The sequence below is a fragment of the Ranitomeya imitator genome, chromosome 3, assembly GCF_032444005.1.
Source record: "Ranitomeya imitator isolate aRanImi1 chromosome 3, aRanImi1.pri, whole genome shotgun sequence".
Classification (NCBI taxonomy): domain Eukaryota; kingdom Metazoa; phylum Chordata; class Amphibia; order Anura; family Dendrobatidae; genus Ranitomeya; species Ranitomeya imitator.
The window spans coordinates 409,271,919-409,297,094 of NC_091284.1; the positions used below are offsets into that span (position 1 = coordinate 409,271,919).

The 25,176-nt window shown below is 44.4% G+C and overlaps 1 protein-coding gene and 1 long non-coding RNA gene across 3 annotated transcripts in view; one reads left to right on the plus strand and one right to left on the minus strand.

The window, feature by feature from the left end:
* LOC138670090 (mannosyl-oligosaccharide 1,2-alpha-mannosidase IA-like) overlaps positions 1-25,176 on the minus strand; it is a 260,030-nt gene that overhangs the window by 187,082 nt on the left and 47,772 nt on the right. The gene's annotated exons all lie outside the window — the stretch shown is intronic.
* The window catches only part of LOC138670091 (uncharacterized), a 92,638-nt gene continuing 88,522 nt past the window's right edge, over positions 21,061-25,176 (plus strand). For both annotated transcript variants that reach the window (XR_011319298.1, XR_011319299.1), the window contains exon 1: positions 21,061-21,164. This is a non-coding gene — a long non-coding RNA (uncharacterized lncRNA). The remainder of the gene's footprint in view (positions 21,165-25,176) is intronic.

Consider the following 25,176-nt stretch of genomic DNA (forward strand, 5'->3'; position numbering starts at 1 on the left):
ATGGGGGCAGCTTTTGCTCCCTCATACGCAAACCTATTTTTAGGCCTGTGGAAAAGATTAATTTTTTTTGTGAATCCTATAGCCTACATTGAGAAGGTCCTGTTCTGGGTCCGCTATTTCGATGACATTCTCATGATATGGCAGGGCACGGAGCAGGACCTTCTTGAATTTATTGATGTTCTGAACAGCAACAGTATGAATATCAAGCTGACATGCAAACATAGCCAGACATCGATAGATTTCCTGGACATACAGATCCTAAAAGGCCCACATGGAACCTTAAAAACTAACGTTTACCGTAAAGATACGGCCGTTAATTCCATACTCCATGCAACATCTTCGCACCCACAATCTCTAATTAATGGAATTCCAACAGGCCAGTTTCTAAGAGCTAGGAGGATATGCTCCAATGAAGATGCTTTCGCAGAACAAGCTGAGATCTTAACATCTAGGTTCGAAGATAGAGGATATTCAAGGCGCAGCATCAAAAGAGGTTTCAAGAGAGCTCTTGGAACAACACAAATGGATCTATTGGCACCTAAGGCCAGAGAACGAACTGAACCAAAAGTGAGATTCATCTCAACTTATAATGAAAAGTGGTCTGAAGTGAGAGCTGCCCTTGAAAAATATTGGCCGTTACTATTGACTGACAAAACCTTGGGTAAACACATTAGTGAACCCCCCTCAATCACCTATAGGAGGTCCAGTAACCTTAGGGACCAATTGGTCCATAGTTATTACAAAGGACCAACACCAGAAAAAGCATTCGGGTGTAAGGGGCAAAAATGGGCTTTCTTTCCGTGCAAAAGTTGCATAGCATGCCCCAATATGGTAAAGGCCACAACCTTTGAGTCCAGTACGGGAGCTAGGGTATTTACCATCACTCAACACATCACATGTAATAGCATTGGGGCAGTTTATTATGCCACCTGCCCCGTAGAAAGATTTATGTCGGCCTAACCTCCAGACCCTTAAAAATCCGTGTAAGGGAGCATTATAGGGACATAATTAATGCCAAGGAAGTTGAGGACACAACTAATCTAAAACCAGTAGCCAGACATTTTAGGCAATTTCACAAATGTGATGGGAGACTTTTGAAAGTAATAGGGATCGATAAGGTGCGGATAGATCAGAGACGTGGGAACTAGAGGAGGGATTTGGCTCAATTGGATCCAAAATGGATCTCCAAAATTGACACGGTTAAACCTAAGGGGCTAAATGAGGTTCTAAGTTATGCCTCCTTCCTCTAATGTGTGTTGTTCTCTTGAATGGGTATTGTATTTTATCTGTTTTTATATTACATTTTATCATTTTTTTATCTATATTTTTTCTAGTACATATCAAACCTATCGTGCTTTTCTTTCCCCGGTGGTGGGTCAAGAGCTCTCGTATGGGCCTATGGAATTCAGCAACTTGGTGGATAAATATATCTCTGAGATCCGTGTGGCTGTATCTGTGTTGGAATTGACATCCTAACAATCGTTGACCATCTGGACACAACGCCATGATTGATGTACCAGCTAAGACCTTGGATACTCAACCCTTCACTCATTTCATCTATTAATAAGAGGACTATATATTTTAGATGCCCTACTATAATTATTGTTACTGAATGCTGATGGTCCAATTTGTCTGGCCTTTTTGTATTTTTGGTATGTCACTATTGGCTGTTTTAAGTTCTCTTTTTTATTTTCATTTTTATTTATTTTTTGCTTTGCACAAATGTACTTTATGAGATCAGTCTAAATGGTATTCTTCTTCAGCATGATAATCAATCATTTATACACTTTTTTCTTTTTTTCTTTATTCATTAATTCTTATTTTCGAGAAAATATTTGAGAGTGGTAGTTATATCCTTTATGGATTTTATACTCACTTTTTATATGACAGACAATTAGGTTAGCTTAGGCTTGGTGCGCAATATATTCCATCACTACACTACTCTTTAAACACAGAACGACCGATTGGTCGGTTTTCTATCTGCTATTTCTCTTATTTATATATATTGTAGGTCTATGTGCACAATCAACATTATTTGCACTTTTAGTACTTTTTACTAGGGTTGAGCGACCTTGACCTTTTTAGAGTCAAGCCGTGTTTCGCGAAACCCGACTATCTTAGAAGTCGAGTCGAGTGGAATCGGCCGATTATCGCGAAAAGTCGGGTATCGCCCGAAACACGAAACCCAATGCAAGTCAATGGGGGAGCATAGTCGGCAGTGAGTGGAGGCCAGGAAAACACCTACACTGCCCATTTTAATGGCAAAAACATCCATTCTTGTTAAAGAAGCTTGTCAATCGTAATTTACCTTATAATAATTGGAAGGCATTTGAAATTGGGGGTCATTTGGCTAAAGTTGTGGGGGGTAGGGTTGGTTCAAGTAATTAGTGGGCCTAGTAAATCTGGACCACGTCACGGCAGTGGAGCAGGGAGAGGTAAGTATTTCAACTTTGCAAGTGCTGTGATCCTGAGCAAGCAGGGGGGGCCCACTCGTTGGCATTGGCACTGGCACAGGGCCCCTCAAAGTACAGCGGTGTGTTTGCATGGCGGGGGTGCCTCCCACCGGCAGCAACACTTTTGCGTACTATGAGAGGCCCTGTGCCAGTGACGTCGCCAACTAGTATTCCTCCCCCCACCTGATGAAGGAACCTGCACTTTCATCTGCACCTTCCTCTTTGTCCCCGTGTAAGGTGGTATGGTATGCGGGAAGAGGAACCTGACTTTCAGCAGGGTCACAATCTTGCTGTGTAGCGTGCACGGGGAATTTTGCGTTATGGGTCAATGTACCAGCAGACTCATCTATCACTGGCTGGGCAATGGGCAGGATGAGGAGGAAACACAGATATAGGCCCAAAGAATAAAGTTGGCTAAATGCAGTTCAAAATTGGTAACACAGGACTAACCAGGGGGCATTGCAGTGGAGGACAACTGGAATGAGAGGCTGACACAGAGAGTAGGCCCAAATCAGTAAGTAGTCGAAATGCAGTTCAAAATTGGCAACTGTAGAGAACAGCAAGGAGTGGCAGACACCGATAGTAGGCCCCAACCCAACTAGTAGGCCAAATGCAGTCTAACATTAACAACTACTTAACGAGAGCCTGAAAATGGAATTTCAGGACAGGAAACCAGGAGAACAGCAAGGAGTGGCAGACACCGATAGTAGGCCCCAAACCAACTAGTACGCCAAATGCAGTTGTTCCGTTTAACCACAATTTAATGAGAGCCTGAAGATAGAAGTTCAGGAACGGCAACCTGGAGAACACCTTGGAGTGTAACACACCATCTCTCTACACCCCATACCCAATTTGTAGGCCTAATGCAGCGTAGTTTCCAACAACTACTAAACGAGAGCCGGAAGATCGAAGCTCAGGAAAGGCAACCTGGAGAACACCTTGGAGTGGAACACACCATCTCTCTACACCCCATACCCAATTTGTAGGCCTAATGCAGCGTAGTTTCCAACAACTACTAAACGAGAGCATGAAGATCGAAGCATTGGCGAGGAAACCTGGGGAACACCTTGGAGTGGAACACACCATCTCTATACACCCCATACCCAATTTGTAGGCCTAATGCAGCGTAGTTTCCAACAACTACTAAACGAGAGCATGAAGATCGAAGCATTGGCGAGGAAACCTGGGGAACACCTTGGAGTGGAACACACCATCTCTCTACACCCCATACCCAATTTGTAGGCCTAATGCAGCGTAGTTTCCAACAACTACTAAACGAGAGCCGGAAGATCGAAGCTCAGGAAAGGCAACCTGGAGAACACCTTGGAGTGGAACACACCATCTCTCTACACCCCATACCCAATTTGTAGGCCTAATGCAGTGTAGTTTCCAAGAACTACTAAACGAGAGCCGGAAGATCGAAGCTCAGGAAAGGCAACCTGGAGAACACCTTGGAGTGGAACACACCATCTCTCTACACCCCATACCCAATTTGTAGGCCTAATGCAGTGTAGTTTCCAACAACTACTAAACGAGAGCATGAAGATCGAAGCATTGGCGAGGAAACCTGGGGAACACCTTGGAGTGGAACACACCATCTCTCTACACCCCATACCCGATTTGTAGGCCTAATGCAGCGTAGTTTCCAACAACTACTAAACGAGAGCCGGAAGATCGAAGCTCAGGAAAGGCAACCTGGAGAACACCTTGGAGTGGAACACACCATCTCTCTACACCCCATACCCAATTTGTAGGCCTAATGCAGTGTAGTTTCCAACAACTACTAAACGAGAGCCGGAAGATCGAAGCTCAGGAAAGGCAACCTGGAGAACACCTTGGAGTGGAACACACCATCTCTCTACACCCCATACCCAATTTGTAGGCCTAATGCAGTGTAGTTTCCAAGAACTACTAAACGAGAGCCGGAAGATCGAAGCTCAGGAAAGGCAACCTGGAGAACACCTTGGAGTGGAACACACCATCTCTCTACACCCCATACCCAATTTGTAGGCCTAATGCAGCGTAGTTTCCAACAACTACTAAACGAGAGCCGGAAGATCGAAGCTCAGGAAAGGCAACGTGGAGAACACCTTGGAGTGGAACACACCATCTCTCTACACCCCATACCCAATTTGTAGGCCTAATGCAGTGTAGTTTCCAACAACTACTAAACGAGAGCCGGAAGATCGAAGCTCAGGAAAGGCAACCTGGAGAACACCTTGGAGTGGAACACACCATCTCTCTACACCCCATACCCAATTTGTAGGCCTAATGCAGTGTAGTTTCCAAGAACTACTAAACGAGAGCCGGAAGATCGAAGCTCAGGAAAGGCAACCTGGAGAACACCTTGGAGTGGAACACACCATCTCTCTACACCCCATACCCAATTTGTAGGCCTAATGCAGTGTAGTTTCCAAGAACTACTAAACGAGAGCCGGAAGATCGAAGCTCAGGAAAGGCAACCTGGAAAACACCTTGGAGTGGAACACACCATCTCTCTACACCCCATACCCAATTTGTAGGCCTAATGCAGTGTAGTTTCCAAGAACTACTAAACGAGAGCCGGAAGATCGAAGCTCAGGAAAGGCAACCTGGAGAACACCTTGGAGTGGAACATACCATCTCTCTACACCCCATACCCAATTTGTAGGCCTACTGCAGTGTAGTTTCCAAGAACTACTAAACGAGAGCCGGAAGATCGAAGCTCAGGAAAGGCAACCTGGAGAACACCTTGGAGTGGAACACACCATCTCTCTACACCCCATACCCAATTTGTAGGCCTAATGCAGTGTAGTTTCCAAGAACTACTAAACGAGAGCCGGAAGATCGGAGCTCAGGAAAGGTAACCTGGAGAACACATTGGAGTGGAACACACCATCTCTCTACACCCCATACCCAATTTGTAGGCCTAATGCAGTGTAGTTTCCAACAACTACTAAACGAGAGCATTAAGATCGAAGCAATGGCGAGGAAACCTGGGGCACACCTTGGGGAGGCAGACACCGTTAGTAGGCCCTACCAAAGTTGTACCCCCAATGCAGTTTTAAAATTCCTAGAGGCTGAAAACAAGACTATTGACGCTCAGCTTTTTTCAAAGGAACACAGCTGAATTGAGTGGCGCAGACAGACACAGGTAGTAGGACTTAACCCAAAAATGTGGCTCACTGCAGCTTAAAAAAGTTACAGGGGTACACAAGCAGCAGTGCTCTGGGCAGTGGAGGACAATTTCAATAGTGGACCGCAGACAGACTTTGTACGCCTACTATTAAAAAAAGGATGCTCTATGCAATTAAAAATAGGTTCCAAGGGTCCACGGGCAGCAGTGGTGTGGTCAGTGGACGAGTATTGGAAGGAGGGACCGCAGACAGGCGTAGTAGGCCTAACATAACAAAATTAGGCTGTAGACACTGTAAAATTGGTTCCAGGGGTACACGAGCAGCAGTGGTGTGGTCAGCGGAGGAAAATTGGAATTAGGGACTGCAGACAGACTTTGTAGGCTGTCCCCTGTGGACCATGCATCCAACACATTAACCCAATGCGCAGTAATGGACACGTAACTTTTTGTGGACATGCCTACTGGTCCATGCGTCTCTTGTCAGGTGCACCTTTCTACTGTTTGATTGCCTGAGTGCTATGACAATGCAGACTTTTTCATGCCGGTGGAGGGCTGGGATGGCTTTTCTCGCAAAAGAAATGTCGACTGGGTAGCTTGAACCATTGCACAGCGTAGTTCATCTGGGCTTTCTAAATATAAAACAAAGAAAAAAAGGAGGCTACATGCACTTTCAGCTGGGTTCCAGGGGTACACGGCCAGCATTGGTCTGGTCAGTGGAGAACTATTGGAAGGAGTGACCGCAAACAGGCATCAAAGGCCTAACATAATAACACATTGCTGTTGGCAATTTTAAATTGGTTCCAGGGGAACACGGGCAGCAGTGGCCTGGTCAGTGTAGTAGTAGTAGAAAGAACGGACCGCAGACAGGCATCGAAGGCCTAAAATAAAAAAATTGGGCTGGCTGTAGGCAATTTTAAATTGGTTCCAGGGGTATACGGGCAGCAGTGGTGTGGTCAGTGGAGGCCTAGTGGAAGGAGTGACCGCAGACAGGCATCGAAGGCCTAACAATAATAACACATTGCTGTTGGCAATTTTAAATTGGTTCCAGGGGAACACGGGCAGCAGTGGCCTGGTCAGTGTAGTAGTAGTAGAAAGAACGGACCGCAGACAGGCATCGAAGGCCTAAAATAAAAAAATTGGGCTGGCTGTAGGCAATTTTAAATTGGTTCCAGGGGTACACGGGCAGCAGTGGTGTGGTCAGTGGAGGCATATTGTAAGGAGTGACCGCAGACAGACATCGAAGGCCTAAAATAATAACACATGGCTGTAGGCAATTTTAAATTGGTTCCAGGGGAACACGGGCAGCAGTGGCCTGGTCAGTGTAGTAGTAGTAGAAAGAACGGACCGCAGACAGGCATCGAAGGCCTAAAATAAAAAAATTGGGCTGGCTGTAGGCAATTTTAAATTGGTTCCAGGGGTATACGGGCAGCAGTGGTGTGGTCAGTGGAGGCCTAGTGGAAGGAGTGACCGCAGACAGGCATCGAAGGCCTAACAATAATAACACATTGCTGTTGGCAATTTTAAATTGGTTCCAGGGGAACACGGGCAGCAGTGGCCTGGTCAGTGTAGTAGTAGTAGAAAGAACGGACCGCAGACAGGCATCGAAGGCCTAAAATAAAAAAATTGGGCTGGCTGTAGGCAATTTTAAATTGGTTCCAGGGGTACACGGGCAGCAGTGGTGTGGTCAGTGGAGGCATATTGTAAGGAGTGACCGTAGACAGGCATCGAAGGCCTAAAATAATAACACATGGCTGTAGGCAATTTTAAATTGGTTCCAGGGGTACACGGGCAGCAGTGGCCTGGTCAGTGTAGTAGTAGTAGAAAGAACGGACCGCAGACAGGCATCGAAGGCCTAAAATAAAAAAATTGGGCTGGCTGTAGGCAATTTTAAATTGGTTCCAGGGGTACACGGGCAGCAGTGGTGTGGTCAGTGGAGGCATATTGTAAGGAGTGACCGCAGACAGGCATCGAAGGCCTAAAATAAAAAAATTGGGCTGGCTGTAGGCAATTTTAAATTGGTTCCAGGGGTACACGGGCAGCAGTGGTGTGGTCAGTGGAGGCCTAGTGGAAGGAGTGACCGCAGACAGGCATCGAAGGCCTAAAATAATAACACATGGCTGTAGGCAATTTTAAATTGGTTCCAGGGGTACACGGGCAGCAGTGGTGTGGTCAGTGGAGGCATAGTGGAAGGAGTGACCGCAGACAGGCTTCGAAGGCCTAACATAACAAAAATGTCAATACAATGGTATTGTCAGTGGCAGGCATTGAAGGATGTCAGCGCATAGACTAAACATTGGTGGAGCTGTGAGATAATTTTGCAAGTGGTAGAGCACTGTTTGAGCTGGGGGGGGGACTGTCTTGTGGCCGGCGGTACAGGCCCAGGGCCCCTCATATTACAACGGTGTGTCTGACGTTGGGTGCGCACCACCACCGCCAGAGACACTTTATTGTACTAGGAAGGACCCAGTGGCAGTGCCGTCGACCAAAAGCGGGCACACCCACCTCTTCAGACAAACAGCACTCTCACGGGTGCTGTCGCCAAATGTCGATACCACGGCCCCGTGTGGGGAGTTTGGCCATTTAGTGAGGTGTAAACATGTCGTATGCTGGACAATCAGGTGCAGAAAATTACGAGATTGGAAAAGGCATTCAGAATAGTCCACAGGCAAGACCTTTTCATAGGAAAGCTAGGTGTCAGCCGGGCAAGGTGGGGCAAAAGATTTCGAAATCCAGTTGTGGTTCATTTTAATGAAGGTTAGATCATCTACATTTTGGGTAGCCAGACGAGTCCTTTTTTCTGTTAGTATTGAACCTGCAGCACTGAATACTCTTTCTGATAGGACACTAGCTGCCGGGCAAGCAAGCTCCTGCAATGCATATTCTGCCAATTCTGGCCAGGTGTCTAATTTTGATGCCCAGTAATCAAATGGGAATGACGGTTGAGGGAGAACATCGATAAGGGATGAAAAATAGTTTGTAACCATACTGGACAAATGTTGTCTCCTGTCACTTTGAATTGATGCTGCAGTACCTGTCCTGTCTGCGGTCATAGCAAAATCACTTCACAACCTGGTCAGAAAACCCCTCTGGCCAGCGCCACTTCTGATTTCTGCCCCTCTAACTCCTCTGGTCTGCTGGCCCGTGCAGCTCGTGTGAGAACGATCACGGGCGCTGTGTGCAGGGAATGCCAGAAGCAAACGGTCAACAAGAGTTGATTGTTTGGTTGCTAATATTAGTTCCAAGTTCTCATGTGGCATTATATTTTGCAATTTGCCTTTATAGCGAGGATCAAGGAGGCAGGCCAACCAGTAATCGTCATCGTTCATCATTTTAGTTATGCGTGTGTCCCTTTTGAGGATACGTAAGGCATAATCCGCCATGTGGGCCAAAGTTCCAGTTCTCAAATCTGCGGTTGTGCTTGGTTGAGGGGCAGTTTCAGGCAAATCCACGTCACTTGTGTCCCTCCAAAAACCAAAACCCGGCCTTGCCGCGCCACCAATTTTCAGTGGCCCCGGAAAAGCTTCCTCATTAAAAATATAATCATCCCCATCATCCTCCTCATCCTCCTCCTCCTCTTCGCCCGCTAACTCGTCCTGTACACTGCCCTGGCCAGACAATGGCTGACTGTCATCAAGGCTTTCCTCTTCCTCAGCTGCAGACGCCTGATCCTTTATGTGCGTCAAACTTTGCATCAGCAGACGCATTAGGGGGATGCTCATGCTTATTATGGTGTTGTCTGCACTAACCAGCCGTGTGCATTCCTCAAAACACTGAAGGACTTGACACATGTCTTGAATCTTCGACCACTGCACACCTGACAACTCCATGTCTGCCATCCTACTGCCTGCCCGTGTATGTGTATCCTCCCACAAAAACATAACAGCCCGCCTCTGTTCGCACAGTCTCTGAAGCATGTGCAGTGTTGAGTTCCACCTTGTTGCAACGTCTATGATTAGGCGATGCTGGGGAAGGTTCAAAGAACGCTGATAGGTCTGCATACGGCTGGAGTGTACGGGCGAACGGCGGATATGTGAGCAAAGTCCACTTTGAGGAGCAGGTCGGATAACCCCGGATAACTTTTCAGGAAGCACTGCACCACCAGGTTTAAGGTGTGAGCCAGGCAAGGAATGTGTTTCAGTTGGGAAAGGGAGATGGCAGCCATGAAATTCCTTCCGTTATCACTCACTACCTTGCCTGCCTCAAGATCTACAGTGCCCAGCCACGACTGCGTTTCTTTCTGCAAGAACTCGGACAGAACTTCCGCGGTGTGTCTGTTGTCGCCCAAACACTTCATAGCCAATACAGCCTGCTGACGTTTGCCAGTAGCTGCCCCATAATGGGAGACCTGGTGTGCAACAGTGGCAGCTGCGGATGGAGTGGTTGTGCGACTGCGGTCTGTGGACGAGCTCTCGCTTCTGCAGGAGGACGAAGAGGAGGAGGAGGGGGTGCGAACGGCTACAGCCAACTGTTTCCTAGACCGTGGGCTAGGCAGAACTGTCCCAAACTTGCTGTCCCCTGTGGACCCTGCATCCACAACATTCACCCAGTGTGCCGTGATGGACACGTAACGTCCCTGGCCATGCCTACTGGTCCATGCATCTGTTGTCAGGTGCACCTTTGTGCTCACAGATTGCCTGAGTGCATGGACGATGCGCTCTTTAACATGCTGGTGGAGGGCTGGGATGGCTTTTCTGGAAAAAAAGTGTCGACTGGGTAGCTCGTAGCGTGGTACAGCGTAGTCCATCAGGGCTTTGAAAGCTTAGCTTTCAACTAACCGGTAGGGCATCATCTCTAAAGAGATTAGTCTAGCTATGTGGGCGTTCAAACCCTGTGTACGCGGATGCGAGGCTAAGTACTTCCTTTTTCTAACCATAGTCTCATGTAGGGTGAGCTGGACTGGAGAGCTGGAGATCGTGGAACTAGCGGGGGTGCCGGTGGACATGGCAGACTGAGAGACGGTGGGAGATGGTATTGTTGCCACCGGTGCTCTAGATGCAGTGTTTCCTATTACGAAACTGGTGATTCCCTGACCCTGACTGCTTTGGCCTGGCAAAGAAACCTGCACAGATACTGCAGGTGGTGCGGAAAATGGTGGCCCTACACTGCCGGAAGGGATGTTGCGTTGCTGACTAGCTTCATTGGCCGAGGGTGCTACAACCTTAAGGGACGTTTGGTAGTTAGTCCAGGCTTGCAAATGCATGGTGGTTAAATGTCTATGCATGCAACTTGTATTGAGACTTTTCAGATCCTGTCCTCTGCTTAAGGTAGTTGAACATTTTTGACAGATGACTTTGCGCTGATCAATTGGATGTTGTTTAAAAAAATGCCAGACTGCACTCTTTCTAGCATCGGATACCTTTTCAGGCATTGCAGACTGAGCTTTAACCGGATGGCCACGCTGTCCTCCAACAGGTTTTGGCTTTGCCACGCGTTTTGGGCAAGATACGGGCCCGGCAGATGGAACCTGTTGCGATGTTGATGCCTGCTGCGGCCCCTCCTCCTCCGCTTCAGAACTGCTGCTGCCTGCACCCTGTTCCCCCAATGGCTGCCAATCGGGGTCAAGAACTGGGTCATCTATTACCTCTTCTTGTAGCTCGTGTGCAACTTCGTCTGTGTCACCGTGTCGGTCGGTGGTATAGCGTTCGTGATGGGGCAACATAGTCTCATCAGGGTCTGATTCTTGATCATTACCCTGCGAGGGCAATGTTGTGGTCTGAGTCAAAGGACCAGCATAGTAGTCTGGCTGTGGCTGTGCATCAGTGCACTCCATGTCAGATTCAACTTGTAATGGGCATGGACTGTTAACTGCTTCACTTTCTAAGCCAGGGATGGTATGTGTAAAGAGCTCCATGGAGTAACCCGTTGTGTCGCCTGCTGCATTCTTCTCTGTTGTTGTTTTTGCTGAAGAGGACAAGGAAGCGACTTGTCCCTGACCGTGAACATCCACTAACGACGCGCTGCTTTGACATTTACCAGTTTCACGAGAGGAGGCAAAAGAGCTAGAGGCTGAGTCAGCAAGATAAGCCAAAACTTGCTCTTGCTGCTCCGGCTTTAAAAGCGGTTTTCCTACTCCCAGAAAAGGGAGCGTTCGAGGCCTTGTGTAGCCAGACGACGAACCTGGCTCCACAGCTCCAGACTTAGGTGCAATATTTTTTTTCCCACGACCAGCTGATGCTCCACCACTACCACTACCCTCATTACCAGCTGACAATGAACGCCCCCGGCCACGACCTCTTCCACCAGACTTCCTCATTGTTTTAAAAACGTAAACAAACTAACGGTATTTGTTGCTGTCACACAACTTACACGGTGAGCTATAACTTCAGTATGATTTAGCTACCCCTTTACAGGTGAGTGAGACCACAACGAAAATCAGGCACAATGTTACACACTCTGTTGTTGGTGGCAACAAATGAGAGAGATGCCACACACGCAGGACTGTCACTGAAGCACAAATGTAAATATTAATCTCCCACTGATTTGATTTTTTTTTTTTTTTCAGGGAGACTTTAGGAAAAAAAAATAATAGAATAAAATGATTTTTTCAGGAAGAATTTAGAAACCAAATAAAATAAAATGATTATTTCAGGGAGAATTTAGAAAACAAATAAAACAAAAAAAGGCTTTCTATGGCCCACTGAGTGAGAGATGACGCACACAGGAGTCAGGAGTGGCACACAAGCCCAGAGGCCAATATTTATCTCCCACTGATTGATGTAGTGATTTTTTCAGGTAGATTTTGGAACCCAAATCAAGCTAAAAAAATAATAGGCTTTCTATGGCCCACAATTGGAGAGAGAGAGAGAGATGGCACACCCAGGAGTCAAGACTGGCACACAAGCAGAAAGGGCAATATTAATCTCCCACTGATTTGTTTTTGTTTTTGTTTTTTTCAGGGAGACTTTAGGAAAAAAAAATAATAGAATAAAATGATTTTTTCAGGAAGAATTTAGAAACCAAATAAAATAAAATGATTTTTTCAGGGAGAATTTAGAAAACAAATAAAACAAAAAAAGGCTTTCTATGGCCCACTGAGTGAGAGATGACGCACACAGGAGTCAGGAGTGGCACACAAGCCCAGAGGCCAATATTTATCTCCCACTGATTGATGTAGTGATTTTTTCAGGTAGATTTTGGAACCCAAATCAACCAAAAACATAAATAGGCTTTCTTTGGCCCACTATTTGTGAGAGAGATGGCACGCTCAGGACTGGCACACAAGCCCAGAGGCCAATATTAATCTCCCACTTTTTATTTTTTTTCAGGGAAAATTTATAAACCCAATAAAAAAATAAATAAATAGGCTTTCTATGGCCCACTATCTGAGAGAGAGAGATGGCACGCTTAGGACTGGCACACAAGCCCAAAGGTCAATATTAATCTCCCTTTTTTTTTTCAGGGAGAATTTATAAAACCCAAAAAAAAAAATAAATAGGCTTTCTATGGCCCACTATTTGTGAGAGATGGCACGCTCAGGACTGGCATACAAGCCCAGAGGCCAATATTAATCTCCCACTTTTTTTTTTTTGTTCCAGGGAAAATTTATAAACCCAATAAAAAAAAATAATAAATAGGCTTTCTATGGCCCACTATCTGAGAGAGAGAGATGGCACGCTTAGGACTGGCACACAAGCCCAAAGGCCAATATTAATCTCCCTTTTTTTTTTCAGGGAGAATTTATAAAACCAAAAAAAAAAAAATAAATAGGCTTTCTATGGCCCACTATTTGTGAGAGAGATGGCACGCTCAGGACTGGCAAACAAGCCCAGAGGCCAATATTAATCTCCCACTTTTTTTTTTTTGTTCCAGGGAAAATTTATAAACCCAATAAAAAAAATAATAAATAGGTTTTCTATGGCCCACTATCTGAGAGAGAGAGATGGCACGCTTAGGACTGGCACACAAGCCCAAAGGCCAATATTAATCTCCCACTGATTGATTTATTGATTTTTTCAGGTAGAATTTAGAACCCAAATAAAGCAAAAAAAAAAAAAAATGGGCTTTCTATGGCCCACTGAGTGAGTGATGATGCACACAGGAGTCAGGAGTGGCACACAAGCCCTGAGGCCAATATTTTTCTCCCACTGATTGATGTAGTGATTTTTTTCAGGTAGATTTTAGAACCCAAATCAAGCAAAAAAATAAATAGGCTTTCTATGGCCCACTATTTGTGAGAGAGATGGCACGCTCAGGACTGGCACACAAGCCCAGAGGCCAATATTAATCTCCCACTTTTTTTTTTTTGTTCCAGGGAAAATTTATAAACCCAATAAAAAAAATAATAAATAGGCTTTCTATGGCCCACTATCTGAGAGAGAGAGATGGCACGCTTAGGACTGGCACACAAGCCCAAAGGCCAATATTAATCTCCCACTGATTGATTTATTGATTTTTTCAGGTAGAATTTAGAACCCAAATAAAGCAAAAAAAAAAAAAAGGGGCTTTCTATGGCCCACTGAGTGAGTGATGATGCACACAGGAGTCAGGAGTGGCACACAAGCCCTGAGGCCAATATTTTTCTCCCACTGATTGATGTAGTGATTTTTTCAGGTAGATTTTAGAACCCAAATCAAGCAAAAAAATAAATAGGCTTTCTATGGCCCACTGACTGAGAGATGGCACACACAGGAGTCAAGAGTGGCACACAAGCCCTGAGGCCAATATTTTTCTCCCACTGATTGATGTAGTGATTTTTTCAGGTAGATTTTATAACCCAAATCAAGCAAAAAAATAAATAGGCTTTCTATGGCCCACTGAGTGAGAGATGACACAGACAGGGATGGCACTCTAGCAGAAATGTCAATCTTAATCTCCCACAAAAAAAAAACAGGGAGTGTCCTTCAATTACTATCTGCCTGCAGTAATCTCAGCCAGGTATGGCAGGCAGCAATAAGGAGTGGACTGATGCACAAATTAAATAAAAAGTGTGTACAAACAAAAAAGATAGCTGTGCAGAAAGGAAGGAACAAGAGGATTTGTGCTTTGAAAAAAGCAGTTGGTTTGCACAGCGGCGTACACACAGCAATGCAGCTATCAGGGAGCCTTCTAGGGCAGCCCAATGAGCTACAGCGCTGAGGGGGAAAAAAAAAAAATGTAGCTTCTACTGTCCCTGCACACCGAAGGTGGTGTTGGGCAGTGGAAATCGCTACAGCACAAGCGGTTTGGTGGTTAATGGACCCTGCCTAACGCTATCCCTGCTTCTGACGAAGCAGCAGCAACCTCTCCCTAAGCTCAGATCAGCAGCAGTAACATGGCGGTCGGCGGGAACTCCCCTTTATAGCCCCTGTGACGCCGCAGACAGCAAGCCAATCACTGCAATGCCCTTCTCTAAGATGGTGGGGACCAGGACCTATGTCATCACGCTGCCCACACTCTGCGTTTACCTTCATTGGCTGAGAAATGGCGCTTTTCGCGTCATTGAAACGAGACTTTGGCGCGAAAGTCGCGTACCGCATGGCCGACCCCGCACAGGGGTCGGATCGGGTTTCATGAAACCCGACTTTGCCAAAAGTCGGCGACTTTTGAAAATGAACGACCCGTTTCGCTCAACCCTACTTTTTACCTTAGTAGGCATAGGTTAGACCTGGAGGGACCTCTTTTAGTAATATTCATTTTGGGATCAGTATGGCTGTCTAGTATAGGGAAGGCATTGGCTTATATATCTCACTTCACGCAGCGGTGAGCGCTTCTGCAGACTTCCAGGTATGTGTAGTCCTGGAGACGCGTCTTTACTGTTGCCGGCTCCGCCCCCTTATCCTGACGCGTCGGATGGGGGTGTGCGCGCCGACAGCACGTGACGCTGACAGGGACTTGCATCATGCCCAGTGTGTGGGTGGAAGCGGAGCTCAGACCACCACCACCATTGAACATGGGGAAATAAAAGCACGCTAGGAATGCTCACACATACGGTAAGAATCCCCCAGGAAGAAGCAGAACGCGAAACGCGCGTCGGGGACCCACGCCGCCATACTAGCTCGTATACCCTTCTACCTTTTACTTATTTAGACTGATGTCATATATGGTTGCTGCTATTTTGGAGACGTTTGCTCTAGCATTACTGACTGCATGCTGTGTCTGCGGGTGTCACTTTGTGACTACACTTTGGCACTTGCCTTAACTCTGAGCACAGTGAACATTATTTATAGTCAGTTACTACCTTAGGACTGCCATGTTATAAGTATATGAGAGTTGTGTTACCCTGCTGTATTTGATATATAAGTGATGACAGTCCTCATACTTACACTATGCACTTTATTTTGTGGTAATAATCTTTCAGTAAACTATTTGTGAATACTGTCAGCACTACACGTATAGCTCCCTTTATAGCTTTTTGAAAAATCAAGTTTACCCTCTGGAAATGCACCCATAGAGTGTTTTTAGGCCTATAATAAACCATCTAGGACACAAGTGTCATACACACTGGGGTGGTATACTAATGAATTAATTTTATGTATAGCTAGGAGTTTCCAAAATATATGTGGTGTTTAGCCAAAGGGGCGTTAACTTATGATGACAGTTAGGATACATAAGGGGTGTGCTACCTAGGAAAGCGGCTGTATTGTGCAGTTGTATCTTCAATTTTAATTAATTTGTACCTTTGCTATTAAATTTTGTCTATAATAAAGTTTTGAAATTTTATATTGGCATTTGCTCCCGTTTATTCGGATTGGTTTATGTATTGATGTGGGAAGCGCCACTTATTAAGCCTAGTTCTATGTATAGGTGAACAATGTTCCACGTGAATATGCTGAAGCCCTACCGGGAGCACCCTGAAGAGGTAGTGGCCATCTGTGCACCTGAAGCAGAGGATTTAACCGGTCTTCCTTGCCGGATGTCTTGGGGGAAAGGATCAGGTCTAAAACATGGGACCAGGTACACTTGGGTGAAGTTGCACATTGAACAAGTCTGTTGGAACCTGTTCACACACCACCAAGAAACTTGAAGACACAAAAGAGCACAGTGAGGTCAAAAATACTCTGTTGTAAAAAAAATCACAGTAATAAGCAAGTGCTAGTCAAAAGATGGAAAAAACAGGGTACTTAGTTGATACTTTTTTTGCAAAAAAATGTATACTAAGCTGCTCCACCAATTGTCAAGGTATACCCATATAGAGCAGTCCTAACTAATGTATATAATCCCTATCTGATGTATTTAAAAACCTGATCATCTGTATAGTACCTGTATAAGCAGGGTTCAGAGAGGAAATATCCACGTGGACATGCTGGATGGAACAGCTTTGATGCAAATGACCCATAAGGAGTTGTGGACTCCCTAGTCTTGTAGAAACAAGAGAACAATCATAGAACCAGAAACACATGGGCTACTTGCACATTGAACAAGTCTGTAGGAACCTGTTCACACAGCACCAAGAAACTTGAAGACACAAAAGAGCATAACCTAACAAATCCAAAATTGGATTGTGACAAGCAGCTTAGTATACATTTTTTTGCAAAAAAAAACGTATCAACTAAATACCCTGTTTTTTCCATCTTTTGACTAGCATTTGCTTATTACTGTGATTTTTTTTTGCAACAGAGTATTTTTGATCTCACTGTGCTCTTTTGTGTCTTCAAGTTTCTTGGTGGTGTGTGAACAGGTTCCTACAGACTTGTTCAATGTGCAAGTAGCCCATGTGTTTCTGGTTCTATGATTGTTCTCTTGTTTCTACAAGACTAGGGAGTCCACCACTCCTTATGGGTCATTTGCATCAAAACTGTTCCATCCAGCATGTCCACATGGATATTCCCTCTCTGAACCCTGCTTATACAGGTACTATACAGATGGTCAGGTTTTTAAATACATCAGATAGGGATTATATACTTTAGTTAGGATTGCTCTATATGGGTATACCTTGACGATTGGTGGAGCAGCTTAGTATACATTTTTTTTGCAAAAAAACGTATCAACTAAATACTCTGTTTTTTCCATCTTTTGACTAGCACTTGCTTATTACTGTGATTTTTTTTTACAACAGAGTATTTTTGACCTCACTGTGCTCTTTTGTGTCTTTTACACTTGGGTGAAGACCTAGGCCCCCGGGAGAGACAGCAGGCTGAGGAGTTGTTGAGGCAGCGACAGAGGATATTTTTGGGGAGACCAGGGTACACTCGACTGGCATAGTCCCTGGGCATCCCCGGTAGTGTTAGTGCCCAAGAAGGATGGGACTACACGGTTTTGTGTAGACTATCGTAAGCTCAATGAGAAAACAGTGACGGATGCATATCCCATGCCGCGTGTGGATGAGTTGTTAGACCGGCTGGCGGGGGCAAAGTATTTGACCACCATTGATCTATGCAAAGGCTACTGGCAGATTCCTCTTAGTCCTGACGCTATTCCCAAGTCGGCATTTGTCACCCCGTTCGGCTTATTCCAGTTTCTATGGACTATGCTTGTGCCTACCTGGACGACATCGCCATCTACAGTGTGACATGGGAAGAGCTTCTAAATCACCTAGAGAGAGTATTGGACAGGATCCACAAGGCCGGAATCACCCTGAACCCAAACAAGTGTCACGTGGGCAAAGCAGAGGTTCAGTATTTAGGGCATTTGGTGGGAAGTGGGAAACAGCGACCAGAACCAGCGAAGATTAGGGCCATAGCCAAATGGCCCACTCCACGCACTAAAACCCAGGTCATGGCGTTTCTAGGGACAGCGGGGTATTACAGGAAATTCATTCCCAATTACAGCAGCATAGCCAAGCCCCTCACTGATCTGACCCGTAAGAACCAACCCCGCCAGGTAACCTGGATGCCAGAGTGTGAGGAAGCCTTCCGCCAACTAAAGGACGCCCTCACCAATACCCCTGTATTGGCCGCACCCGATCCAACTAAACGTTTCCTTGTTCACACAGATGCTTCTATGTTTGGATTGGGGGCAGTACTAAGCCAAGTCGGGCCGGACGGCCAAGAACACCCGGTAGCTTACCTGAGTAGGAAACTACTGCCCCATGAAGTAAGCTATGCGGCCATCGAGAAGGAGTGCCTGGCGGTAGTATGGGCACTCAAAAAGTTGCAACCATATTTGTATGGATGACAGTTTTCCCTCCTAAAGGACCATAATCCCCTAGTCTGGCTTAATCGGGTCTCCGGAGACAACACCAGATTGCTGCGGTGGAGTTTAGCCCTACAACCTCTGGACTTCACCATCGACTACAGACCCAGCAAACAAAACGGTAACGCCGATGGACTAAGTCGACAAATGGAACTTGTACCAACCCCATAAACTTCGGTCATCCCCAAACCGATCCGTTAAGGATCAGACTGTGTATGCCGATCATGTCGCTGAAAAGGGGAGCCATGTTACGTGTTACGGAACCACTCAGCACCCAGAATATGTTGTGCAGTTATATGTATGTATAATAGTTTCCATGTGAGATGCATGTCCCTAATGCATCAGCCCACAGGCTGCGCCCCTGGGCAGAGGGGACACGATATTCCCCTTTTGTCCGCCCCACCTTTGTAATTCCCACAGTAAATATTGGCAGGCTCTGGCCACCTGCGGCTATTGTAATGTATGTCTGGCCTGCCGCTTTTCTATTGGCCTGCCCTCTGTATCTGTGTGATATATTCTGTGTCCTGTGAGTAAAGTGTTGTCAGACTGGAAATACGTGGAGAAGCAGTGATCTTTTATATGCGCCCATGTAACCAAGCAGTTCCAGCCAGCGTCCTTTATTCAGACTCCAGCCAAAGCAGAGTGGACCTCCTGAAACACGGGGTGGTACTGAAAGAGGTACCCAGCTTGGTTGACCCCGTTACAGTTACAATCGTACTTACTCGAAGAATAAAGTTGTTTTATCGCTTTTACCACACAGTTAACTGCATAAAAATCCCAAGCAATAATTCCAGAATTGCTAGTTTTCAGTTCACTCTGCTTCACAAAAATTGGAATAGAAAAAAATGTCACGGTGCCTGAAAATGGTACCAATAAAAACGTCTTCTGCCCTAACAATGACTCTATCGGCAGATAACTTATAGCTCTCAAAAAATGGAGATACAAAAACTGTGTTTTGTTAAAAAAAAGTGTCTTTTAGTGTGTGACAGCAACCAAACATAAAAAAAGCTATTAATCTGGTATTGGTCACTTATACCACATGAGGAATGGCGTAAAAAATAAACAAAACCAATTCTTCACCTGCTGTTGATTTGTTCATTCTGGCTCCCAAAGATAGGAGTAACGCTCAGCGCACATTTATTCTGCGCTCTGCGTTAAACACTTACACCTGGGTTTCCATGTAAATCTCTGAAATAAGTGATTTTGATGGACCCTCCGGCAGAAGATTCCCTATAATGAAGCAGATGGAGACAAAGTTGGCTATTTCTGGCCTATGATCCAGCTGTGTCCACTTTTTAAGTGTGAATAAAAGCACATTTGACCACGGTTTTCTGCTCCCCTGAAAAGAAGGACAATGCTTAACAGAGGACTGACAGAGTCCAGAGTATCTCTACTGTCTCATTATAGTGAAGGGATCCCTCAGGGGTTTCATCTAAATCACGTAATTTGAGATTTAGATGGAGCGCAGCATCAGTGACCAGCGGTGACATCATCATGGTTACAGGCGGTCAGTAAGACTTCGTTCCCAGCAGGGCAGAACTGCAGTGACCTCGGCACTGTGGGGAAAAGTCAGTGCTGAGGTCACCACAGTTCATTTGCCGGCGGGGAATGTAGCCTCAGTGAAAGATGATGATATTACCACCGGTCACTGATGCTGCGCTTGCAGCAGCTCATTCATTAGTGGTTCTCAGCCTGGATGGTTGCACCTTGGCACTGTCCAGGTTGAAAACTATTTATCCTCCAGACATGGATTACAGTGTGGGACAGAATGATGGAGAGGTGAAGTGAGGGATATTGTTGTTTTTTATTTTAGTTTTATTATAGGAGACAAGGATTTCGGTGGAATAGGTGTTAGGTGAGTATAACTGTGTTTGTTATTTTTAATTAAAAAAGTAGAACTGTGTTTTGTTTTATTTCTAAAAAAGGAATTTAGGACGATAGGAGTAGTAATGGATAGGTGTCTTATAGATGCCTCTCCATTATTAAGCCGTGTCCTTGATGTCACCTGACAACAATACAAAGGTGACATCAACCCCACAAATATCGGGGGCAAGTGGGAAGGGCAAGTGGGAAGAGTCGGTCAAAGTGCCAGAATTGGTGCATCTAATAGATGCGCCTTTTCTGGGCAGCTGCGGGCTGCTATTTTTAGGCTTGGTGGTCTATATCAATGGCCCTTTACCAGCGTGAGAATACCAGCCCCTGTCAGCTTTAGCAAGGCTAGTTGTCAAAAAGTAGGGGGGAACGGCTTTTTTTAATTATTAGCAGCAGCCGGTATTCTGCTCATTCATGAACAGCAAGATAAATTCATAGAGTAGTACCAGTTACAACCCTTAGAGGTCATTAGTTAGCCATTTATCCTGTTTCTACATACACAAGTGTTTTCTCCTTTAAGTAAGCAGTGTATTCTGGTGAGAACCGCCCCCTCAGCTCTCCGAGGAGAAAGAGTTTTGCAGAGCAGACATGTTTTCCCGGGCTTTCTGAAGAGATACACATGTGTCCTGGCTCTCTCTCTTCACTACAAGCACCCCCCTTACCTGTGGTTCCTGGTAAAAATCGAATGCATTTGTGTTCATGTTAGAATCAGCTGTGCAGCCACCGTGTAGTCTTTATATCTTCTAGTTTAGTTAATGCTCTTTGCTCTGCATACAGATACATGCATTCCTGTATAGAGCAGAACAGTGTTGCAGCACATACTTATTATAACTGCATTCCTGTGTTGTAATGTTACTGTGCAGCATCTGTAATGTGAGTTACTGATGTAATTGCACTCTGCATCATGCTGTTGTCTCTGTTGTCAGCCAGTATGGATACACTGTTTATTCTCTTTGTAGTTTTTACCATTATCAATACCATCCACTACGATTGTCATCCATTATCATCCGTTATCGTTCACATCATCTCAATAAATATAGACTTAAGAATCCATACAGTCTGTTTACTGAGAAGTGGATGAAAGGTTTATCTGTATGCTGGAATCCACACAGCGTAATACGTGGAGGAAGGCAGAACAGCAGGTGTAGGCTGATGGGAGTAATAGTCCCATCAGCCGCCACCTGCTGTCATTGTTCTCACTTGAATATAACTCTCATCATTCTCCCCTGCTCACGATGATCGCCAGCAGAGCAGGGGAGAATGATGAAAGCCATCTTCAGGACCATCTTCAGCACCCGGCGCCGGAGAACAGCGCTTACTGTAGAGCTTCTTCCCTGGCGCTGGTGTGAGTGTGGTGTGGTGGTGTGGTGTGGAGTGAACATGTCTACTTGTGGGTCACATGGACACATAGTCCATGGAAACACACTGACATGTTCACAGACCCATTCATTTGAATGGTTCTATGTGTTTAAGTGTCTCAGGTATGTGTGAAAACTGTCACCACACGTACCAGAGACACTGACGTGTGAAAGAGCCCTTAGATTTAATTTCCAAAATGTGATCACTTTGGGGGTTTCTGTTGTTTTAGCATGTCAAGGGCTCTTCAAATGTGATATAGCATCCGTGATCTGTGCCATCCAAAATTGCACTTCAGAATTTAATTGGTACTCCTTCCCTTCCAATCCCTTTTCATGTATCCAAACAGTAGTTTTCCACCACTTTTGGGTATCAGTTTACTCAGGACAAATTGCACAACAAATTGTATGTCCACTTTCTCCTGTTACCCATGTGAAAATTAAAAATCTGAGGCTGAAGCTAAATTTTTGCTGGAAAAATGTTTTGTTTTTGTTTTTTTCATTTTGTCGGCTCAATGTTACAAACTTCTGTGAAACACCTGTGGGTTCAAGGCACTCACTACACTTCTAGATAAGTTGAATGAGTTATGTAGCTTCCAATATCAGGTCACTTGTGGGGGGTTTACACTGTTTAGGAACACCAGGGGCTCTGCAAAGGGGACACTTCTAGATAAATTCCTTGAGAGGTGTAGTCTCCAAAATGGGGTTACTTGTGGGGGTTTCCACTATTTAGTCTTTAGGTACATCATGGGATCTGCAAATGCGCATGGTGTCCGCTATCTACTCCAGACAATTTTGTGCTCCAAAAGTCTACAGGTGCTCCTTCACTTTCAAGCCTTGCCATGTGTCCAAATAGTAGTTTTCCATCACATAAGGGGTATTGGCGTATTCAGGAGAAATTGCACAACAAATTCTACAGTCCATTTTCTTCTGTTACCATTGTGAAAATGAAATATTTGGGGCTAAAGCAACATTTTTGTGGGAATTTTTTTTTTCATTTTTACAGCTCAACATTATAAAATTCTGTGAAGCACCCTGTTTTAGGTGCTCACCACAACTCCGGAAAAGTTCCATGAGGGGTGTAGTTTCCAAAATGGGGTCACTTGTGGATGGGTTTCCACTCCTTAGGCACATCAGTTTCTCCAAATGCAACATGGTGTCTGCTATCTATTCCAGCCAATTTTGAGCTCGGAAAGTCAGATGGAGCTCTTCCTTTCGGTGCCCTGCCATGTGCCCAAACAGTAATTTTCCTCCACATATGGGGTATCAGTGTACTGAGGAGAAAGTGCACGACAAATTGTACAGTTAATTTTTTCTTGTTACCCTTGTAAAAATGCAAAATTTTGAGGCTAAATGTACATTTCTGTAGGAAAAAATAAAATATAAATTTCTTTAATTCCTGTGGAGCACTTAAAAGGTTAATATACTTCTTGAATGTGGTTTGGAGCACTTTGAGGGGTGCAATTTTAAAATGATGTCACTTTTGGGTATTTTCTGTCATATAGGCCTTCCAAAGTCATTTAAAACTTAGTGTGGTAACTAAAAAAATGGTTTTGTAAATTTTGTTAGAAAATTGAAAAAGTGCTGATAACCTTTAAACCCATCTCACTTCCTAACAAAAAATATGTTCTAAAAATGATGTTGATGTAAAGTAGGGAAAATGTTATTTATACATTATTTTGTACAGCATGACAAAATTGGCTTAAGGATATAAAAATGTAATGTTTGAAAATTTTCTGAAAAATTATATTTACAGATATAAACGCAAAAAAGTTCCACCTAAATTTACCATAAAGGACAATGTGTCATAAAAAAAACAAAGAATCACTGTGATACGTTGGAGTGTTCCAAAGTTGTTACCTCTGGTGATGAGCGGGTGTACTCGTTGCTCGGGTTTTCCCAAGCATGCTCGGGTGGTCTCCGAGTATTTGTAAGTGCTGGGAAATTTAGTTTTTGTTGCCTCAGCTGCATGATTTACAGCTGATAGACAGCTTGAATACATGTGGGGATTCCCTAGCAACCAGGCAACCCCCACATGTACTCAGGCTGGCTAGCAGCTGTAAATCATACAGCTGCGTCAACAAAAACTAAATCTCCAAGCAGTTACAAATACTCGGAGACCACCCGATTGTGCTCGGGAAAACCCGAGCAATGAGTACACTTGCTCATCACTAGTTACCTCTAAAGTGACAGTGGTCAGAATTGTAAAATTTGTCCTGATCAGGAAGGTGAAAACAAGCTTGGGGGTGTAGGGGTTATAATGACCTTTCAGTAGAAACTTTTAAATCTTTAATGTGTCCGGGTCCACAGAAATGTTTTTCCACAGGCGTGTCCAGTTCATTCTTAATAGTATGCCTGTGTAGATTCATTCTCGTTTGTAGTTTTTGTTTAGTTTCTCCAGGGGGCTAAACTAGAGGAGACATTTTTATCAACTTCTGCTATTAAACCTCTAGCATACTTCCACTGGATTTGATTATTTGTTGATAACAGGTACAAGCTCAAAAGATTATCTGATTACCTTCCACAATAACTTCCCAAGTTCCACCCAACAAACCTTTTTCTACTCCCAAAACAGGGATAACATTTTTTCCATTCTTTTTTCAAAAAGACATGTTTTTTCCATGTACACAAAAAGGAATGATGTTGGAACACTTTTATAATATAAAAAAACAAAAACTAAAATGTTTGTTAGTGCAGTATGTTGTTAAACAGCTTTTTAGTTACAATCCTGTTACCCATATTCAGATACATTGGGGTCACATTAACACTTCTAATGCATTTTGTGTTAAAGAACATGAAAAGGGATCAATACAGTCCTAGAAGATGTCAAAGTGTTATGTCTTTTCCAGGCCATTGGAGGCTTTAAAGTATTGCAATTTGAATTTCAAAATATTTGATCATCTCTACATGCAAACAAACCACTTCCTATTCCGAATTTTTACTTTCCTAAAAATTCTCTATTCCTGCAAAATTATAGGCTAGTCATATCTAGCATCTAGCCACACTACTGTTATCATCACTCATGATGACTCATAGCCATAATTCTCCTTCAACATGATCAATTCATCTCATCATTCTTATTGTGAAGACTTCTAGAGTTTATGAGAATGCATTTTATGTGTTTTGGTGTGTGATAGGCAGTCATATTTTCTCACACTTGGTCAATGTAAAAAGGTAAATGCCTACAGTTGCAGAAGATCATATTTTCAAGTTATTATTGAAAAAGTAGGTTTTGTTTTTCACATCTCATTGTGTTTTGCTATTTGTTTGTATAATCAGTTAAAAAACACAGCAATTAGGATAGACGTAGACTCCTGTTACTTTGCTCAAT